We start from the raw sequence: 21,729 nt of genomic DNA, 5'->3' as shown, positions 1-21,729 counted from the left end.
GGGGAAGCCTCTGGATCCAATCGAGGCTTCACCCGTCCTACGGTTGTCTCTCTGGACTGTTTGATTCTGATCTGCGCCGCCTTTGCCGTTAAAAAGTCCCCCTGCCAATATCTGCGCCTCTAAAAATTATAAAAACTAAGATTATTGGGGCATTGCTAGCGCGCACATTATCTCCTGGATGCCGCTATACACACACACACAATTAACATTATGTTCTAGGCGGCACCCATTTTACCAAATGCGCGGGAGAGATGTATAGTGGCGGGCGGGGTAAGTGAGAACAATGCTCTCAAGCTGTCGGGGGCGGTTGTACACACGCTGGTTTCTCGACCTAGGCTTTCATCATTTCAAGTAGCAAGTGTTCAAGGCTTTAAGATGGCCATACCTCAGACGATTTGGCGGCCGATCGATCACCTGATTAGATTACTATAATAAGATAAATTATAATAATTTATAATCGTCAAAGAGCATGACCGATCGACGATGCTAGCAATTTGGGTCCGAAATTGGTCGCATGTATCGATCAGACATGCTGCAAGATGTAGGGCCGACATGCTCAACCGTGTGTGATACCGGGACAAGAGAATAACGTGATGGAACTCCCAGCACTGACCCCTTTCCTAGTGTAAAATGTGCCCCCCGGTGCCCAGTGTCATATACGTTACCTGTCTGTGTCCGCCGCTGGCTCCGCACTCCGTCCACATACACATCTCCACCATGTGGTTGTCGGCATCTACGTGGGGCGCGTGTATGTGGACGGAGGATGGAGCCAACAGCAGACACCGACAGTTCAAGTATTTTGCATGGGGCACATTTTACATTAGAAGGGGACATTGCTGGGGGTGGCGGATGCGGCGTCACAAGGACAGTTCCCGAGATATTTTATAATCGTGCACCTTTTGCCGCGATATAAAAACCACACACAAGACGATGGGCTGCTCAAGAATTGGGAATTTCTTGCAATCATTTGTGTTCCATTTTTGCGTTTTCCTTCCCCTCCCCCCACATACCATTTTATTGTGCTTTGCCTCAAAACAAAGAAAAAATGAATTACAAATTTTGGACGAAAATAGGATTGCAGCACAACGAAAGAAAAGGCCACGATATCACAGCGACAAGCGTGTTCCCTGCACAAGTATTTGAGCAAACCCCAGCTGCCATGCATGTTGGCAGAGGTATGAATAAAGTACCAGCACTAAAATTAATTAACTAATTTTATTTGTAACAACATCCTGTTGATTAAGATCGTTATATTTAACGTGGCCATACGTTGGGCGACTTGCCAGCTGGTTGACCAGCCATTTTGATTGTAATCTAACTGGACGATAATCAGTGCCGCCAAGTGCATGCCTGATCACCGATGCGACCACCCATGAGTCAGCTGGACATACTGCAAGATGTAGAGCCGACTTGCTAGATCGGGAGTGCAACGGTGACCGATATCAGGACTAGCGAAGAAACGTCCGACCTTGTCCCCCCTCCCCTAATATTCAATGTACTGCCCCCCCGGGCCCAGTGCACTATACTTCACCTGTCCTTGTCTGCCACTGCTGGCTCTGGGCGCTGTCTTGGTCTATACAAGCTCCCCACGTGGTTGTCAGAGTAACATGGGCGCACATGCATCCAGGTGTACATTGACAACCACGTGGGGAGTGTATGGACACAGGACAGTGTCCGGAGCCAGCGGTGGCAGACAAGGACAGGTAATGTATAGTACACTGGGGGGGGGGCATGTTGCACATTATGGGGACAGCGTTGGGGCCAGCGAGGCGGTGGTTTGCTGCATCACAAGGCTGCTTCCAGATCGGTTTCAGCATGAAATTATTGGGAATCGGCCTGTGGTGTATGGGCAGCCGCCAGATCTCTCTCTAATCAGATTTGATTAGAGAGATATTTGTCTCTTGGTCAAGTCTGCCCATCATCGCTAGATGGAACTTTTAACTACCTAACGACCGCGTCACGGCAATGGGCGTGAACGCGGCGGCAGCCCCAGGACTGCCTAACGCCAATTGGTGTCAAGTCCTGGAGCTGCAGTTTCCCAGGGAACGGCCGTGTGCATGCGCAATCATTCCCTGCCCGTTCCCGTAGCGTCGCTCAGTGATTAGGCTGCTAGCCGCCGATCGCAGCTAGCAGGCTGTTTGTAGACGAAAGGGGAAATAAATCCCCTTTGTTTACATCTGTACAGCGCTGCGGTCTCCAGCAGCGCTGTATGAGATCGGCGATCCCCAGCCTCTGATTGGCCGGAGATCGCCGTCCTCTCATAGGCTGATGCCTATGAAAGGCGGAGAATAGGACGGATCTCTGTCCTGTTCATTGCTGCAGGCAGAGGGGAGGGAGGGGGATGGCAATGAACAGAGCTTCTTTGAGGCAAAAAAAAAAAAATAATGCAGCAGCGATCGGACACCTACGGCGGGATGACCCCTTAGGGACAAAAATAGGAGAGTACGATTGCTGGGCTCCTTAGCTGGGCTGTGCAGAAGGCTGAAAAGTCTACACAGCCCAGCGCAACAAAAAAACGGAAGGTCGTTAAGGGGTTTTTGCACTGTGGTCCTCAAGTGTTTAAAGAGTCGCGAAAAGCTTATAATTTAAAACGCATACAAATAAGTACATTTCTTTCAGAGTAAAATGAGCCATAAATGACTTTTCTCCCATATTGCTGTCACTTATGGCCCATACTCACGGGCTACAATTGTCGCCGCAACACACGGCACGCGCGTTGCGGCGACAGGTCGCCCGTGAGTATGCGCCGTCGCACGGGCGCGCACCCCGAACTGTCGCCCGTCGCTGATGTCGCCAGGCGATTGGCGCGGTCAATCGCCTGGCGACAGTCGCCGCCGCAACTCCGCCGCAACTGTCGCTAGTCCGCGTGAGTACGCGGACTAGCGACAGCAACCTCCATTGAGGTATACGGAGCTTCCGGTGGGGGGGGGGGGGGGGAGGAGGAACGTCGGCGACAGCTTCCGTCGCGCCGCTCACGTGTGCTGGCGACAGGCACAAAAAGTTGCCCGCGAGTATGGGCCATTACAGTAGGTAGTAGAGATGGATAAACAGTGAGCTTTCGACTTATAAAAAGCCTTCGTTGGACTGGTTCCTGACCAAAACTGAAAAGCACAGCTTATATACACTGACATACAGAGGAGAAACATTCTTTAGCAAACATAAGTGTAATTAGATGCCTCAACTGTTAAGCCCCATCTACACGATACGATTCTTTGTACGATTCAATTACGATTCTATTTACGATCCGATTAAATACGACATGTCCGATCAGGATTCGATTCGATTTGCTATTGCAAAACAATGGCAAATCGAATTGAATCGAATCCCAATCGGACATGTCGGATTTAATTGGATCGTAAATAGAATCGTAATCGAATCGTACAAAGAATCGTATCGTGTAGATGGGGCTTTACTGAGGAGGCTTTCCCAGGCATCCTGGCTAAATTGATAAGATCAATAGAATCCTCAACATGACATAAAGCAGACTCTAGTGATGAAGAGACATCGTAAATTCCGAGTTCAAATTGTAACTGGGATGGTTATATGCACCATTAATTCTAAGCTTAAGAGAATTGTGGCATTTAAAGCCATCACATGAAAGCAAATAAAATGAATAGTGACAGTGCATACCAGCTTAAACAGCATATGGCACAAAAATGAATGAAAAGATAGAAAAATTAAAATTAAAAGAATTGTGGCATTTAAAACCCATCGTACCAGCACAGGAAGTTAGAGTCCTTGTTTAAACCATCTTCTACAGTTTTGAAAATAAGCATAAACTTTGTTTGTGTTAGTCTCATGTTTCCCGATTTGAAGCCACCCATTAATACAGTGACACGAAAATCGCTTAAACTCTGTCCAGGTAAACCAAAGTGTGTTGGTATTGGGAGATCAGTATATTTTGTAATATCCTTTTTCCTGCTGTTAATAGTGGATCTGTGGAAAAGGGATATTACAAAATATACTGATCTCCCAATACCAACACACTTTTGTTTACCTGGACACAGTTTAAGCGATTTTCGTGTCACTGTATTAATGGGTGGCTTCAAATCGGGAAACATGAGACTAACACAAGAAACAAAGTTTATACATTGGTTCAAAACTGTAGAAGATGGTTTAAACAAGGACTCTAACTTCTTGTGCTGTTACGATGGGTTTTAAATGCCACAATTCTTTAAATTTTTCTATCTTTTCATTCATGTTTGTGCCATATGCTGTGTAAGCTGGTATTCACTGTCACTATTCATTTTATCTGCTTTCATGTGCTGGCTTTAAATGCCACAATTCTCTTATGGCCCATACTCACGGGCTACAATTGTCGCTGCGGCACGCGCGTGTTGCCCATGAGTATGAGGTGCAACACGGGCGCGCACCCTGAACCGTCGCGCTCGTGTCGCCAGGCGATTGCCGCGGTCAGCAACTCCGCCGCAACTGTCGCTAGTCCGCGTGGGTATGCGGACTAGCGACAGCAACAAGCAGGGAATACCTTGAGCTTCCGGCGGGGGGGAGGAACAACAGCGACAGCTTCCGCCGCATCAGTTGCCAGGTCCCTCCGCCGTGTGTATGCGGAGGGACCTGGCGATGAGCTGTCGCCTGCCTGTCGCGCACACGCTCCCGTGTGCTAGCGACAGGCCACAAATGTAGCCCGTGAGTATGGGCCATAAAGCTTAGAATTAATGGTGCATGTAACCAGCCCAGTTACAATTTGAACTCGGAATTTACGATGTCTCCCAATCACCAGAGTCTGCTTCATGTCATGTTGAGGAGTCTATTGATCTTATCAATTTAGCCAGGATGCCTGGGAAAGCCTCCTCAGTAACAGTTGAGGCATCTAATTACATTTATGTTTGCTAAAGAATGTTTCTCCTCTGTATGTCAGTGTATATAAGCTGTGTTTTTCAGTGTTTGTCAGGAACCAGTCCGATGAAGGCTTTTTATAAAAGTCAAAGCTCACTGTTTATCCATCTCTAAGTTAACCAATAAATGGTATCATCCTGATTCAAAACTTCTTGCTTCTACTCATGGCTAACACGGTACAATACCCTACTGCTTCTAGTGGGTAGTAGAAATCTGACACTACCAATTTAGGGTTTATCTCTCTCTTCGTGGGGGATTATCAGAATGTCCTTTATTCTTTATAAAGACATTCTCTGAAAAAGATTCATACAAAGATGCTGGCCAGCCTCCCTGCTCACTGCACACTATTTTGGCAGATGGACGGAGCAACTGCCATTCACTAAGTGCTTTTAAAAATAAAGAAAGCCCTGAGAACCCCCCATGAAAATATGGGCTAGTCCAAAAGCTGTTGGTAATGTCAGATTTCTGCTACTTACTGAAAGTGACAGCAACATAGGAGAAAAGTAATGTATGGCTCATTTTACTCTGGAAGAAATATACTTCTTATTTGTACAGGTTTACATGTATTTTAAAATTTTCGCGACAGAGGTCCTTTAAGGACAACTTTTTTTTTCCCCCCCTGGACAACTTCACCCGCCCATGGCTTACCCCTCCCCCATGTATACTGGTGCTGCTAAAAGATGCCAATCAGTCAGCGGGAAAGACAGGAAGATGACCAAGCAAGATAAACATATTATACCAGCACCGACGTACCACATTTACCGGAGGCTTGATGATGTCATAGAATAATTAAAGTGTATGGAAAACTACAGCCTCGCTCTGATCTACATAGCCAAGAGCTGAAATCAAAGCAGGAACAGGTCCTGCGAACAGACAGGGCGAAAGTGGAAAAAGTGTTCTCAATTGGCCGGGATGTCGTTCAGGAAGTGTCACTTCCTGCTGGAATGCTGCACAGAAACGCTCCAGACGCTTTCCCCGGGCACGTCACAGCTGTGGGGCTCGGTTTATAGAACCAGGGAGAAACCTCCACGCAAGTATTATAACACTGGAGTGAGCAGACATGTCCACATACACAATCTTACTTTGAGTCCTACGGGAGAAAAGCGCTTTACAAATGTTATTGTATTATTGTATTGTACCGACTGAAGTGAGAGAGATATGGAGTAGGCCTGAACGATTTTAGGAAAAGATTGTAGTGCACGATTTATCAGAAATTGCAATTTCGATTCGATTACAATTTTCAATACACAACGATGGATCAGCACACCGATGGCGATTACGAGTTTCCCCCAGTATAGGTAGCCACGTACAGGTGCCCTCAGTATGTAGTTTAGCCAGTGTAAAGGGGCCACAGGACAGGTTAGCCAGTGTATAGGGGCCACAGGACAGGTTAGCCAGTGTAAAGGGGCCACAGGACAGGTTAGCCAGTGTAAAGGGGCCACAGGACAGGTTAGCCAGTGTAAAGGGGCCACAGGACAGGTTAGCCAGTGTAAAGGGGCCACAGGACAGGTTAGCCAGTGTAAAGGGGCCACAGGACAGGTTAGCCAGTGTAAAGGGGCCACAGGACAGGTTAGCCAGTGTATAGGTGCCGCAGCCTCCAGATCCCCCTCGCCGCTGCATTTACCTGCTGCCCTCCCGGCCCCCTCCGCAAAGGACCTCTGTCACGAAAATCTTAACATTTTTAATACATGTAAACACATACAAATAAGAAGTACATTTCTCCCAGAGTAAAATGAGCCATAAATTACTTTCCTCCTATGTTGCTGTCACTTACAGTAAGTAGTAGAAATCTGACATACCGACAGATTTTGGACTAACCCATCTTCTCATGGGGGGTTCTCATGGTTTTCTTTATTTTTAAAAGCACTTAGTGAATGTCAGTTGCACTGTCCCAACTGCCCAAAAAGTGTGCAGCAAGCAGGGAGGCTGTCCAGCATCTTCGTATGAATCTTTTTAATGGAGAGTATTTATAAAAAAAAAGAGGGCTATGCTGAGAATCCCCTATCGAGAGATGGACTAGCCCAAAATCTGTCGGTAATGTCCGAATTCTACTACTTACTGTAAGTGACAGCAACATAGGAGAGAAGTAATTTATAGCTCATTTTACTCTGGAAGAAATGAACTTTTTTGTATGTGTTTTAAATGTTAAGATTTTCGCGACAGTTCCTCTTTAAGTAACTTCTGATTACATTCGGCCTTACCACATTTTATTGCCGCGCGACAAGCCGCAGGAAACTGGCAACGAGCCTAGTAACAGAGGGTAGGCCTGAAAGATAAATCGAATTTAAACCGAAATCGTAATCACCAAGATCACAATTTCAGAATCGTCAAAGTGGCAATTTTCGCGATCACGTCATTTCTACATGGGGGAAGTTTAAAAAAGAAGTGGCTTCAAACCTCCGCAAAGTCCCAGGGCGTGCGGCCCGCAGTGTTGGACTTACCTTCTGCACGAGTCTAACGCTGTCCGTACTCTATCGTTGTCTGCCGGCTCTTGTGCTTGGCGAAACTCTGAGTTCTGTATGTCACATGACATACAGGAAGTATGCTGTGCATTAGAGCCTGCAGGAGACGAAGTGGATAGACGGGCATCGCTGGACTCGTGCTTGAAGCTATGTCCAGAACTGATGCAGCTTGGGGGACAGAGGAGGCACAGGGCCAGATTTATCAAGAGTGTCCGAGACAAAATAGAAGTAGGTTTTTAGGAATCCGTGCAGAACTGTCTCAGACATCCTAAGAAATCATTAGATAGTGCAGATTCCTTCTAAAACTGTTGTATAATGGGAAGAGTTAGGAAGGTCTCTCAGACAGTGCAGTGTGTGAGGGGAATTGCTGTTGCTGAGGTAATCAACACACCTGCTGTATTGATAGCAGCAGGCTCTGAGGAGGCATTCAGCAGGTGGGAGGAGCACATCACAAATCATGTCTAGCCTGCAGTTCTACATCTGTAGAACTGCTACCAAGCACTTCTTAATCTTCCCCAGTTTAGGGATGGATCTGCACTTTTCTTAACTGTAGTGCAGCTCTAGAAATTCATGCTAAATTGCCACTGTTACTAGGATTTAAGAAGGTTCTTATCATGCAGAACTGTTCTCCCTGCTGGTTAGAACAGATTAAGAAGAAAAAAAACTGTCGGTAATGCTTTGATAAATCTCCCCCACAGAGTGGGCACAAAGAGAGCCACAGAAAAAAACAGAGCAGGCACAAAGACACAAAAGGGGCAAGAGAGATACCCAGAGGAGGCAGAGGGGGAACAAACGGGCACAGAGGGGGAACAAAGCTTGATTTGAAAGTAATCGTGAATCGTTCTTTCAGACAGAAATCGCACAATTCAATTTTTTCCTAAAATCGTTTAGGCCTACTACCTGGTACATGCCCCGAACACTCGCCGCCTCTTCCCTGTGGCTCACCACGTGGCAGTGCAATGCGGTGAGCCCGAATGTAATTGGAACTTAACTGGAGGAGAGGGCCGTGAGCGGAGAAAGGGGAAGGGAGCAGAGCAGACCAGGTACCAGCGGCAGCAGCGAAAGCCGCAGCAATACCGGCACTTTGGCGATCCCAAGATCATCATATCATTATATAACTACAGTATAGAACTTTCACATTCAGTCTGCAGCTGCTGTCATTCTTTCAGGAAACCACCGCTGTGGCCACTACGTGATTTCGGGTACTTTCACACTCAAAGTGCACCCGAGGCGCCTGTAGAAGCAATCTCTCTGTTTTGTATTTTATAGTTGTAGAGTTTACTCTTATGATTGTATTATCTTACTATTATTACTTGGATGCTGCTCTTCTTTCTAGATTTTTACTGCTTCAATGTTCAGTAAAAAAAAATTAAAAAAAGATAAAATGTATCTGTTATGCTGTTATTGTCCGCCCGCGGGGATCGAGCGGGGAATCTATCCGGCGGGTCAACGGACCTGTCGGATATTATCAATCGAGCCACTGATGGCTCGATTGATAATATCCGACAGGTCCGTTGACCTGCCGGATAGATTCCCGCTCGATCCCCGCGGTGGACAATAGCGGGGACTAGCAGGAATCGATCCGGCCACCCGCAGGGACGAGCGGGAATCGATCCGGCCACCCGCAGGGACGAGCGGGGACGCAGCGGGAGTCGATCCGGCGGCTAATCGAGCCGCCGGGTCGACTCGTCTATGCCCAGCATAAGGCCTCGATCAAATGACGCTCAGATGGCCTTGTGTTCGGAACGCAACGCGCACAAACGCAAACAATCTGCATTTCCATGCGTTGCGTGGCTGAGTGGGTCAGCCATGCTTTTGACAAATGCATTTGCGCATCAGACCGCTACGCAACTCATGCAATGTGAACATCAGACAGTGCAGTCTATGCACTTCTGATGTTCGTGTTTGTCTGCCTCCTGCACGCGTCGCCAAAATAAGGACGGCAACGCGTGCAGGAGGAAGAACGAGGCCTTAAAAAAAAGTGTTGGGCCCTGTTCACATTAGTGTTTTTTTGTGGAACGTAACAGGAACGTATACTGTACAAACGGAACGGATGTAAAAGGATCCAATGTTAACCTATGGATCCATTCACATGCGTCCGTTGGTACGGATACGTTCCGGTCCCCGAATCTAAAACTTGCTGCAGGCCCTAATTTTCTGGCCAAAAAATGCTGCAGCATTGGGGCAATAGAAAACGGAACGTTTCTTCACACTAGTGAAGAAACGGACCGTTCCACGTGGATGGGGGGAATGAGGCGATGCGATCTGTGCGACGGAGGGGTGAGGGAGGGTGCAGCAGCCGGGCTGGTGGGTGAGGGAGGGTAAAATACATACCTTATGTTCTGTAGCAGCCGGCGGTAGAGGCTTCCGTCTTCTTCCAGGTCATGTGACTAGTCACATGACGCGCTGTGTAGTCACAGCGGAAGAGGAGGAAGCCTCTACCGCCGGCTGCTACAGAACATTAGGTATGTATGTGAAAACTGATCCGATCAATCATTGTTCAGATCGGTTTTCACTTCCATTCTGCAGTGTGCACAGAGTCATCCGGATCGGGTGAAGCGGAGACCACATCTACTGCAAGTGCCCCTGCGTCCCATGTCCGTGTGTCAGTGCTTTTTACACTGCGCATTTGCACCGAGGGACGCAGAGACACTGTCGAGCGCTGGGTGGGAATGACGCGCGGCAGAGGGCGGCGGGGGCACGTGCATGAGTGGATGTGGATAATTTTATAAGAGACAGACCAGTGCGGTAGAGGGGGGGGGGGGGGGGGTGAACGGCGGGCGCCGCCACAGCCTAGCGCCCATTTTTAAACGGGCCGTAAGCCCCATCTACACGATACGATTCTTTGTGCGATTCGATTACGATTTTATTTACTATCCGATTAAATACGACATGTCCGATTGGGATTCGATTCAATTCGATTTGCCATTGTATTGCAATGGCAAATCGAATTGAATCAAATCGAAACCCGATTGGACATGTCGGATTTAGGCTCCCTGCACACTGCAAATCCGTTTGGCGATTCCGATTTGCAATTCAGATTTTCCCTGAATGCAAAAAACTGAGTAAAAAACGCAGCATGCAGTAACAGTTAAAAATTGGAATTGGATGTAAAAAACAATAAAAAAATCGGAATCGCATGCAGTGTGCAGGGAGCCTTAATCGGATCGTAAATAGAATTGTAATCGAATGGCACAAAGAACCGTATCATGTAGTTTGGGCTTTAGGCCTAGTTTGAACTATAAAGATCTAATGGGCTGTTTTCTCCACAGGCACAGCAGGATACGCATTATGTACACCTATCAGATCAGTAAACATTGTAAAGATACTGAGGGTCCTCTATTAAGCCCCATCTACACCATACAATTTTTGTCTGATTCGAATTCAAGCAGACATGTCAGATCAGGATTAGATTCAATACAATTTGCCATTGTTTTGCCTAGGCAAATTGTATTGAATCGAATCCCGACCGGACATATCGGATTGAATCGATTCAATGAATCGAATTGAATCGGACAAAAAAAATTGTATGGTGTAGATGGGGCTTAAAGGGAACCTAAACAGAGGGATATGGATGTTTCCTTTTAAACAATACCAGTTGCCTGGCAGTCCTGCTGATCTCTTTGGTTGTAGTGGTTGAATCACACCTGAAACAAGCATGCAGCTAATCCAATCTGACTTTCTGACCATCAGTATGCGATGAAAACGGCGCACCAAGAGACACAACGCAGTGCAAAATAACGTCCAATGCGCTGCGTTAGGGGCACAGTGTGCGACTTTAACGTTGCATTAAACGCAGCGTCCCACAGTGAAAGAGGTCTTTAAGTGAACCTCCAGACTAAAAATCTACTCAGCAGAACTGAAAAGCCTCGGTGTTTCTTTAACAGTTTCACAGCATCAGAACTTTGTTTTTCTTACCAAAGCATAATTTTTAGCTGCATTTTCAGCTAAGCTCCACCCATCAAAGAAACCTGCCCGGGCTTTTTTCCCCCTGATGCTGTTCAAAGCATGATGGGATTTCCTATGTTGTTGTTAATGTTGCCTAGCAACTGGGAGGGGTGATCAGGACACAGGACAGTTGGAATTGTGTCTCATGCTCCCTGTCACCTCCTTTCAACCAAAAAGATGGCTGCCCTCATGAAATCACAAACATTTGCCTTTTTCTTTTGGGTAAGAGATTATATTACCTATCTATTTTAATTAACACAAATTAATTGACTCAAATGGTAACTGAACCAACTAGGGGGAATGCGTTACTGGATCTGATCATTTCTAATAGACCAGATAATGTATCAAATGTGCAGGTTCAAGAACATTTGGGAAATAGCGATCACAACATGATAACGTTTGAGCTGGTGACTTATAGGCCACGGGGCAGCGGGACCACTAAAACTATGAACTTTAGAAAAGCAAAGTTCACTCAAATTAGGCAGGCACTAAGTTTGGTGAACTGGGATAATGTACTACAAGGGGAAGACACTGAAGGGAAATGGCAAGCTTTTAAACTTATACTCAATCAATACTGTAGTATGTATATCCCATATGGAAACAAAATGTCTAGGAATAAAAAAAGGCCTCTATGGATGAATAGAAAGGTTAAAGATAAAATGAAGAGGAAAAAGAATGCCTATAAGGTCTTAAAACAGGAGGGGACAGAGGCTGCACTAAGCAATTATAAGGAGTGCAATAAAAATTGTAAAAAAGAAATTAGGCAGGCAAAGATTGAAGCTGAAAAACAAATCGCTAAGGATATCAAATCTAACCCAAAAAAGTTTTACAAGTACATTAACTCTAAAAAAAGAAAGGTTGACTGTATAGGACTCCTAAAGGATGAGGATGGGAACTCAATGGTGGATGACCAAGGTAAGGCAGAGTTATTAAAGGGACTCCGAGCACAAAAAAAAAAAGAAAGTTGTACTCACCATGGGCTTTCTCCAGCCCAGTGCTGGTCGGGAGGTCCCACGCCGGCGTCCTGGCTCCTCTCCTTCTCCCCGCTCCGGAATGGCTGGCAGGCCGCAGCCCGGGCGACACTCTCCCGAGTGTCGGGCTTCTTCTTCCGCATATGACGCGGATTACGTCACACGCCGGCCGCCTCGCGTCATCATGGCGGCCGGCGTGAAAGTACTGCGCATGCGCGCTTTGTTTGCGCATGCGCAGTACTTTCACGCCGGCCGCCATGATGACGCGAGGCGGCCGGCGTGTGACGTAATCCGCGTCATATGCGGAAGAAGAAGCCCGACACTCGGGAGAGTGTCGCCCGGGCTGCGGCCTGCCAGCCATTCCGGAGCGGGGAGAAGGAGAGGAGCCAGGACGCCGGCGTGGGACCTCCCGACCAGCACTGGGCTGGAGAAAGCCCATGGTGAGTACAACTTTCTTTTTTTTTTTGAGCTCGGAGTCCCTTTAAATGCTTTCTTTGCTTCTGTCTTCACAAAAGAAACAGCACTGTTGCAAACTACAGAGGCGGAAGAGTCTCAATCTTCTAACTGTAATATTAAATACTTAACGCAGGAAGAAGTGAAGGCAAGACTAAAATTAAAAATAGACAAGGCACCTGGCCCGGATGGCATGCATCCTCGGGTCCTAAGGGAATTAAGTTCAGTTATAGATAAACCCCTTTATCTTATCTTTTGTGACTCTCTTGCAACTGGCAGAGTCCCAGTGGATTGGCGTACAGCCCACGTTTTCCCATTATTTAAGAAGGGCAAAAAATCTGATCCAGGAAATTATAGACCTGTAAGTTTAACATCAGTTGTATGCAAACTATTTGAGGGGTTACTAAGAGATACTATACATGACTTCATAGTAGAAAATAATCTTATTTCTCAGCATCAACATGGGTTTACTAAAGACAGGTCCTGTTTGACTAACATGCTCAGCTTTTATGAGGTAGTGAATGCTAATATGGATATTGGGAATGCTGTAGATGTGATATACTTGGACTTTGCAAAGGCCTTTGACACTGTTCCCCACAAAAGTCTGGTGGAAAAGTTGAGGATGCAAGGACTGGGGAAGAGTCTGTGTTCATGGATAGGGAACTGGCTAATGGACAGAAAACAAAGAGTTGTGGTCAATGGATCATACTCAAAATGGGAGACTGTTAGCAGTGGGGTCCCACAGGGGTCTGTTCTGGGTCCAGTGCTCTTCAATTTATTTATTAATGACCTAGTAGATGCAGTAGTGAGCAATGTTGCTATTTTTGCAGATGATACAAAATTGTGCAGAATCATTAACTCTCAGGAAGATAGTGTCATATTGCAACAGGATCTGGATAGGATGGCTATATGGGCACATACATGGCAGATGAAATTCAATGTTGACAAATGTAAGGTCATGCATTTTGGACGTACTAATGGTCTAGCACCATACAAAATAAATGGGATACAGTTGGGGACATCAAACTTGGAGAAGGACTTAAGGCTAGTACACACTAGCAATTTTGATTGACCAATGATTGCTCAATTTTACCACCTCCATGTAGTATGACCATTTACCTATATAAGCTGCATAGAATTAAAAATCTGTTTGGCCCTCATACTACATGGAGGTGGTAAAATAGAGCAATCATTGGTCAATCAAAATTGCTAGTGTGTACTAGCCTTTAGGAGTACTCATTGACAACAAGTTAAATAATCGTACTCAATGCCAAGCAGCTGCAGCTAAAGCTAACAAAATTTTGGGATGCATTAAAAGGGAAATAAAAACTCGAGATGCTAGCATAATATTGCCCCTGTTTAACACTCTAGTAAGGCCACATCTGGAATATGGAATTCAGTTCTGGGCACCACATTACAAAAAAGATATTGCAGTTTTAGAGCAGGTGCAGAGACGAGCAACAAAATTGATACGTGGGATGGAAGGTCTCACTTATCGAGAAAGGTTAGATAAACTGGGTTTATTTAGTCTAGAGAAAAGACGCCTTAGAGGGGATCTAATTAACATGTATAAATACATCAGAGGGCAATATAATACCTTGGCGGATGAGCTTTTTGTCCCTAGGCCTTCTCAAAGGACTAGAGGACATGATCTGCGCATGGAGGAAAAACGTTTTAGCCATTTAGGAAAGGGTTCTTTACAGTAAGAGTGATTAAGATGTGGAATGCATTGCCACAGGAAGTCGTTATGGCAAACTCTATACCTGCATTTAAAGGGGGCTTAGATGCTTTCCTTGCGTTGAAAGACATCCATGGCTACAATTACTAGGTAATGCCTAATGATGTTGATCCAGGGATTTTATCTGATTGCCATCTGGAGTCGGGAAGGAATTTTTCCCTTTAGGGGCTAATTGGACCATGCCTTGTAAGGGTTTTTTCGCCTTCCTCTTGATCAACAGGGATATGTGAGGGAGCAGGCTGGTGTTGTACTTTATACTGGTTGAACTCGATGGACGTATGTCTTTTTTCAACCAAAATAACTATGTAACTATGTAACAATTAATGTACCTTAATGACAGTATGTTTGTTTAGGCTGGAGTTCCTCTTCAAGATTGCATTGCTTCTCTGCAGCAATCTTTACTCATCCATCCTCCCAACGCAGACAACTCCATGACCATAAAGCCAGGTGAGCAAGCAGTGATACCAGCCAGAGCACAAACACATGGCAGCAATGACCCCATAGGAGACCTGCATAACCTAACCTGCTCTCTCATTTGTGAAATGATGGCGTTCTAGGCTCCTGCCTTAAAGGGGTTCTGTGGGGTATAACAAACCCCAAAGAGTCACTTACCTGGGGCCTCTACCAGCCCCTTGCAGCTATTAAGTTCCACGCCGTCACTGAAGCCCCCTCTGTCGCCACCGGTGACCTGCTAATTATTCGTCTAAGTAGACGAATGGCACTGCGGCTGCGCGGCCTAGCTCCCGCTGACGTCATCGGGTGCTTACTGCGCAGAACAGAGTTTTCTTGTACTGCGCCTGCGCAGTAAGCTCCCGATGACGCGCACAGTGCTGTTCATCTAGTTAGATGAATAATTAGCTGGTCACTGGCGGTGACAAACGAAGGGGCTTCAGTGACAGTGTGGGACTTAATAGATGCAGGGAACCGGTAGAAGCCTCAGGTAAATTACGCTTTTTTGGGGAGGGGGGGGGGGTTTATACCTAAAAAAAACAATTTAACTAGTTACTGCGCCCCACGCGTGAAGTCCCAGGGTCTTAGATATTAATCTACCGCCGCTGGGCGCTCCTGCTCACGTTCTTGTTGCCACCTGTTAGTGCACAGATCAGTGAATGGGAGCGCAGTGCCTATGATCAATGACCACCAGCATCAATGAGATGCCGTGGTAATTGACAAAATTAAACTAACACATACACGATTACTTCCTGTTAGTGTACTGACAGTGCGCACAGGAAGATAAAGTGAGGGGACAGCTATTAACCAAAATAAAACATTTGCATATATTAAAAAAACAAACAAAAAAAACAAAAAACGACATGTTAAAAAAATATATATACATTAGGGACTTGGGTCCTTAGGGACTCAACTTTTTTTTTTTTTTTTTTTTTTTAACCACTTCACTCTAAAGCGGTTTTTACCCTAACGGACAAGAGTGATTTTCACCTTTCAGTGCTCATCCCTTTCATTTGCCAAAAGCTTAATCACTACTAATCACAATGAAATGATCTATATCTTGTTTTTAATTAGGCTTTTAGGGGTTGATATTTGTTTTCAGTAATTACTTTATTTTCTATGCATTTTAAAGGGAAAAAGAAGGAAAAAATAAGAAAACACAGTATTTCTCTAATTTCATCCCCTATGGTTTTAATATAAACACTGCTACTGTGCATAAAACCCACACATTGTATCTGCCTATTTGTCCTAGTTATCACAAGATTTTAACCACCCTGGCGTTCTGATTAAATCGCCAGGGTGGCTGCGGGAGGGTTTTTTTTAAATTAAAAAAAAAACTTTCATGCAGCCAACTGAAAGTTGGCTGCATGAAAGCCCACTAGAGGGCGCTCCGGAGGCGTTCTTCCGATCGCCTCCGGCGCCCAGAATAAACAAGGAAGGCCGCAATGAGCGGCCTTCCTTGTTTTGCTTACATCGTCGCCATAGCGACGAGCGGAGTGACGTCATGGACGTCAGCCGACGTCCTGACGTCTGCCGCCTCCGATCCAGCCCTTAGCGCTGGCCGGAACTTTTTGTTCCGGCTACGCTGGGCTCAGGCGGCTGGGGGGAAACTCTTTCGCCGCTGCTCGCGGCGGATCGCCGCAGAGCGGCGGCGATCGGGCAGCACACGCGGCTGGCAAAGTGCCGGCTGCGTGTGCTGCTCTTTATTTCATGAAAATCGGCCCAGCAGGGCCTGAGCGGCAGCCTCCAGGGGTGATGGACGAGCTGAGCTCGTCCATACCGCCCAGCTGGTTAATGATGTTCCTAGTATAAAGTATGGTGACAATATAGTATTTGGAAATAAAGGTGTATTTTTTCTATGTTTTTTTTTCCCTCCCTTATCTCACGTGCACGCGCACAGCGGCAGCAGCACTGTTTGACTTATAAAAACGTCCTGGAGCCATTAAAGAGACTCTGTAACAAAATTTTCAGCCGTATTTCTTCTGTCCTACAGGTTCCTAAACCTAATCTAATATGATCTGGCTTACTGCAGCCCTTTGTAGTTGCAGAAGTCAGTGTAATAAATCAACTTATCTATGTTATGTCGTACTTGTCGTGCTGTCTCAGGAAGGGGCTGACTCTTTAGTGTTGTCCCTCTGTTTTAGGCAGTCCTCCCCTCCACGCACCCTCTATGCTCGATCCCGTGAGTTACGTCATGAGGCATGTATCAGAGTCTCAGTAAGTCCGGCTGCAATACTTGCGCTGTGCAGAGAATGAATGCTCTGCCTCTGTGCATTGCAGCCAGCTCTGGCTCTGAGGCGCTGATTGGCTGATCGGGTGACAAGATTCAGCCAGCCACCCTGAGCGCTCCTTTCGTGCACGGCTCTCATGCACAGTAACTGGAAGCGGGCACACGCTCTGCCTGACGTACTTCCGGTTTCGGGGCCATATTGATTGTTTACAAAACACTTTATAAAAGTGTTTTTTATGGCCAAAATAGCAGCGGGGAGCGGCGAAAATGACACAGAGGGGGAGAGAAGGGCGCTACAAACAGGGTGATGTGTTTACTTTATTAAGTTTTCTTAGTTACAGATTTTCTTTAAGAGGATCCAACAGGACGTTTTTATAAGTCTGGTTGTCATTAAGTGGTTAATACGTAAGTCACAAGGATATGTTACTGTTATTTTTGCAAATAAGTGCTTGTAATTAGTGGCAGATGCAAAACTGAAAAAACACACTTATTTCCAAAATATTGCCGTCATACATTGTGATAGGGACATCATTTTTTTTTTTTCAAATAAGTTTTATTTAGAGATAGCATAGGTAAAAATTAGACATTTCAGGGAGATATCTCAAAGAAATTACAACAAACCAAAATTAATTCCATCTTACATATCTCTACTAAAGTTATTCTCAATACATTTATTTTCCTTATTTTCTTTTTTACAAAGGGACATAATTTTACCGGTGTAATAACCAGGAAAAATGGGCAAATAAAATTTGTGGGTTTTAATTACAGTAGCATATATTATTTTAAAACGTGGCAAATGAAAGGAAGGAGCCCTGAAAGGTGAAAATTGCTCCAGTCCTTAAGGGTAAAAAAAACCCTCAAAGTGAACCAGACACGAAGCACTCATGTATTTTACCATATATATCAGTGGGAACATTAGAGAAAACACCTACCCTGCTCTCCGTTTCATTCTTCTCAGCTTAGTCTGCCTGTTATCAGCCCTGATAAAATCCCCGACTGAGCATTCAGTCTGGCTTTGCTCAGGAATCATTATTGCGGAGTCATAGCAGAGCCAGCAGGGGGCAGGCTTGAAAAGACATCAGAGAAGACAGATTCAGTTATAATGATTACTGAGCAAAGCCAGACTGAATACTCAGTCGGGGATTTCATCAGGGCTGATAACAAGCAGGCTGAGCAGTGAAGCATGAAACAGAGAGCAGGGTAGGTGTTTTCTCTAATATTCCCACTGATATGTATGGTAAAATACACGAGGGTGCTTCGTCTCTGGTTCACTTTAAGGTGGCTGTAGTTCAGGCGACTTGGTGGGCGATCCAATTATTATAATCGGATGAAAAATCGGGCCGAAATCGCTCGCATTAATCGGTCATACATACTGCAAAATGTCGGGCCGACTTGCTTGATCGGGTGCATGGCGGTAAGGGCGAGCGATATTGGGACAAGTGACGAAACCCCCGGCGCTGTTCCCACGATGTGTGTGTATGTGTGTATGTAATGTATATGTACTGGAAAGTGCATATATATACATTACCTGTCCTGTGTCACGGTGCCCACACTGCCGGCGAGTGACATCATACACGCGCCACACCGGCAGCGTGTATATGGCTAGTTAAAGTTAGGTGGAAGGCGGACGGACGTCGCGACACAGGACAGGTAATGTATAAATGCACATTACAGCACATATACATTACATACACACACAGCAGCGGTCGCGGCGGGCTCGGCCGATTCGAGAGATTTCATGCTGAATTTGATCAGGAATTGGCCTGCGGTGTATGGGCAGACGACAGATCTCTCTCTAATCAGATCCGATCAGAGAGAGATTTGTCTCTTGGTCCAATCTGCCCGTACATCGCTACATGTATTGTCACCTTTAGTAAACTAGTTAAATGACATATTCCTAACCACTGCAACCAGGTTAGGTAAGGTAAGGTAAGGTAAGGTAAGGTCACCCCCCCCCCCCCCCACCACCAATTATATTGCCCAAAGCATGTTCTAAATTCAAGCTAGGGCTTATTTTCAGAGTAGGGCTTATCTTAGGGGCAACAGTAACACTACTCATACACCTATCCAGCCATAACATTAAAGTGGACCTGAACTCTTGCACAGGACAAAAGGAAAACACAGAAATGCACCCTGTATGTATTTAGAGAGTTTAGCCTGTCCAATTCCCCCTCCTTTGTGTGTAATCACAAGTTGTAATCTGATCTCTCCCCTGCCATGGCAAAGATGGCAGATAAGCTCATTTGAAAGTACAAGATGTTAACACTATGTCTGCTTCCATGAATCAAGAAGTAGAAAGTGCAGATTAATTGCAGGATTTGTATGAGCTGTAACAAAGAAATATTTTTGTCTAAAGGTTATTATGCTGTTGCGTATATTTTAGAGCAAAGAGGAATGTCTGAGCTCAGGTCCGCGTTAAGACCCTAACAGCTGGTAATTGCCGCCTCACTGTTTTCGGAGCAGTTACACGACCCACAGAACACACGCACAGCAGAGCGCTGGACACAGCTGTAATAAAGAGAATCTCATTTCCCAGAGCCATCCTGCCACAGTTTGGACTGATCTGGGCAGACTAATCAAAACCAGAATATTCCTGCCAGAACCAAAGTATGAACTGAGCGGGCAGAGGGAGAGAGACGCAGCTTGCTTACACCAGGCCACGCTGTGGCAGCCATGTTGATCCAAGTTTACAGGGCTGCCATGGAGACACAGACAAGCTGTCAGCGAGCTGGGCAGCGGCAAGCTATTAGTGATGAGGCCATGAGTTTTCTAGCATGCAGGATGGTACACACTGCAGAAAGTCTATGAAGTCCTGCAGGCTTCGTCTACCTCGCAAACCAATAAAACCACAGGCCTCGTTCCCAGCAAACTAGCGCGGAAAACGATAGAAAAATGCATAACACTTCCCCCACATCTTCTGTATGGTTCCCTGTACATTTCTAGCGCCGCTATGCCATTATTATGCATGGAAGCGAAGGAAGTTTTCCTTAAAGAGAAACCGTAACCAACAATTGAACCTCATCCCAATCCGTAGCCGATACCCTCTTTCCCATGAGAAATCTTTTCCTTTTCTCAAACTGATCATCAGGGGGCTCTGTATGGCTGATGTTGTGGAGAAACCCCTCCCACAGTGTGATGTCAGGACCATGGTTCTGACAAAACACTGTGGGAGCCTTGAGCTGCATTGTGGGAAATAACAGCTGTTTATAGATGTTTACAGATGCCAAAAAAGCAAGCAGCATCTCCTTCCAGTGACATCACCTTTCAGCAATAAAAATGTCACCATGTGATAAATGTCAGAATGTAAATCAGGGAGAGGAAAGATTTTACAATGGGCAAACACTGACTAAATCATTTATACATAAATATTGTAAAAATGAAGCACTTTTTTTTATTACATTATTTTCACAGGAAACCAGAGATTACGCAATAAGCAGCATTTATACTTACCTGGGGGTTCCTCCAGCCCCATGACAGCCCTAGGCTCCTTCACCGTTTTTCTGGGCACCTCCGCTCCTTCGCTGTGTCTCCCGGTATATAGCTCCGTTGCAGGCAGTCGTGGTTCAATGCGCATGCACGGCCGCCACGGTGTTCCAGTCGCCATGAGCGTTCTGCGCAGCTAGTACTACGCTGGCACAGAACGTGACAGGGTTCCCGCATGGCCAGGACTCACACACATGGCGAACCACGGCTGGCCGTGAATGAGCTATATAATGGGGTACACAGCAGTGGACCGGAGGGGCCCAGGAGAACGACGATGAAGCCAAGACCAGCATGGAGCTGAAGGAAGCCACAGGTAGACCTGAACGATTTTAGGAAAAGATTGAATTGCACGATTTCTGTCAGAAATTGTGATTTTTATTCGATTTACAATTTTCAATGCACAATGATGGATCAGCACACCAATGGTGAGTTCCCCCGTATAGTTTAGCCAACTATAGGTGCACCAGTATAGGTAAGCCAGCTATAGCTGCACCAGTACATGTTAGCCAATATGGGTGTCGCAGTCTAGGTTAGCCAGTGTATAGGTACCACAATACAGGTTTAGCCAGTGTATAGGTGCTACAATACAGGTTAGCGAGTGTATAGGTGCCACAGTACAGGTTAGCCAGTGTATAGGTGCTACAATACAGGTTAGCCAGTGTATAGGTACCACAATACAGGTTTAGCCAGTGTATAGGTGCCACAATACAGGTTTAGCCAGTGTATAGGTGCCACAATACAGGTTAGCCAGTGTATAGGTACCACAATACAGGTTAGCCAGTGTATAGGTGCCACAATACAGGTTTAGCCAGTGTATAGGTGCCACAATACAGGTTAGCCAGTGTATAGGTGCCACAATACAGGTTTAGCCAGTGTATAGGTGCCACAATACAGGTTAGCCAGTGTATAGGTGCCGCAGTACAAGTTAGCCAGTGTATAGGTACCACAATACAGGTTAGCCAGTGTATAGGTACCACAATACAGGTTTAGCCAGTGTATAGGTGCCACAATACAGGTTTAGCCAGTGTATAGGTGCTACAATACAGGTTAGCCAGTGTATAGGTGCTACAATACAGGTTAGCCAGTGTATAGGTACCACAATACAGGTTAGCCAGTGTATAGGTACCACAATACAGG

General features: G+C 45.8%; 1 protein-coding gene across 1 annotated transcript in view; it reads right to left on the bottom strand.

The window, feature by feature from the left end:
• Positions 1-21,729, bottom strand: part of PPP2R5A (protein phosphatase 2 regulatory subunit B'alpha) — a 174,059-nt gene that overhangs the window by 56,581 nt on the left and 95,749 nt on the right. The window lies entirely within an intron of this gene.

Source organism: Hyperolius riggenbachi, chromosome 4, assembly GCF_040937935.1.
Source record: "Hyperolius riggenbachi isolate aHypRig1 chromosome 4, aHypRig1.pri, whole genome shotgun sequence".
NCBI lineage: Eukaryota > Metazoa > Chordata > Amphibia > Anura > Hyperoliidae > Hyperolius > Hyperolius riggenbachi.
This window is presented reverse-complemented; position numbering and strand designations above follow the sequence as displayed.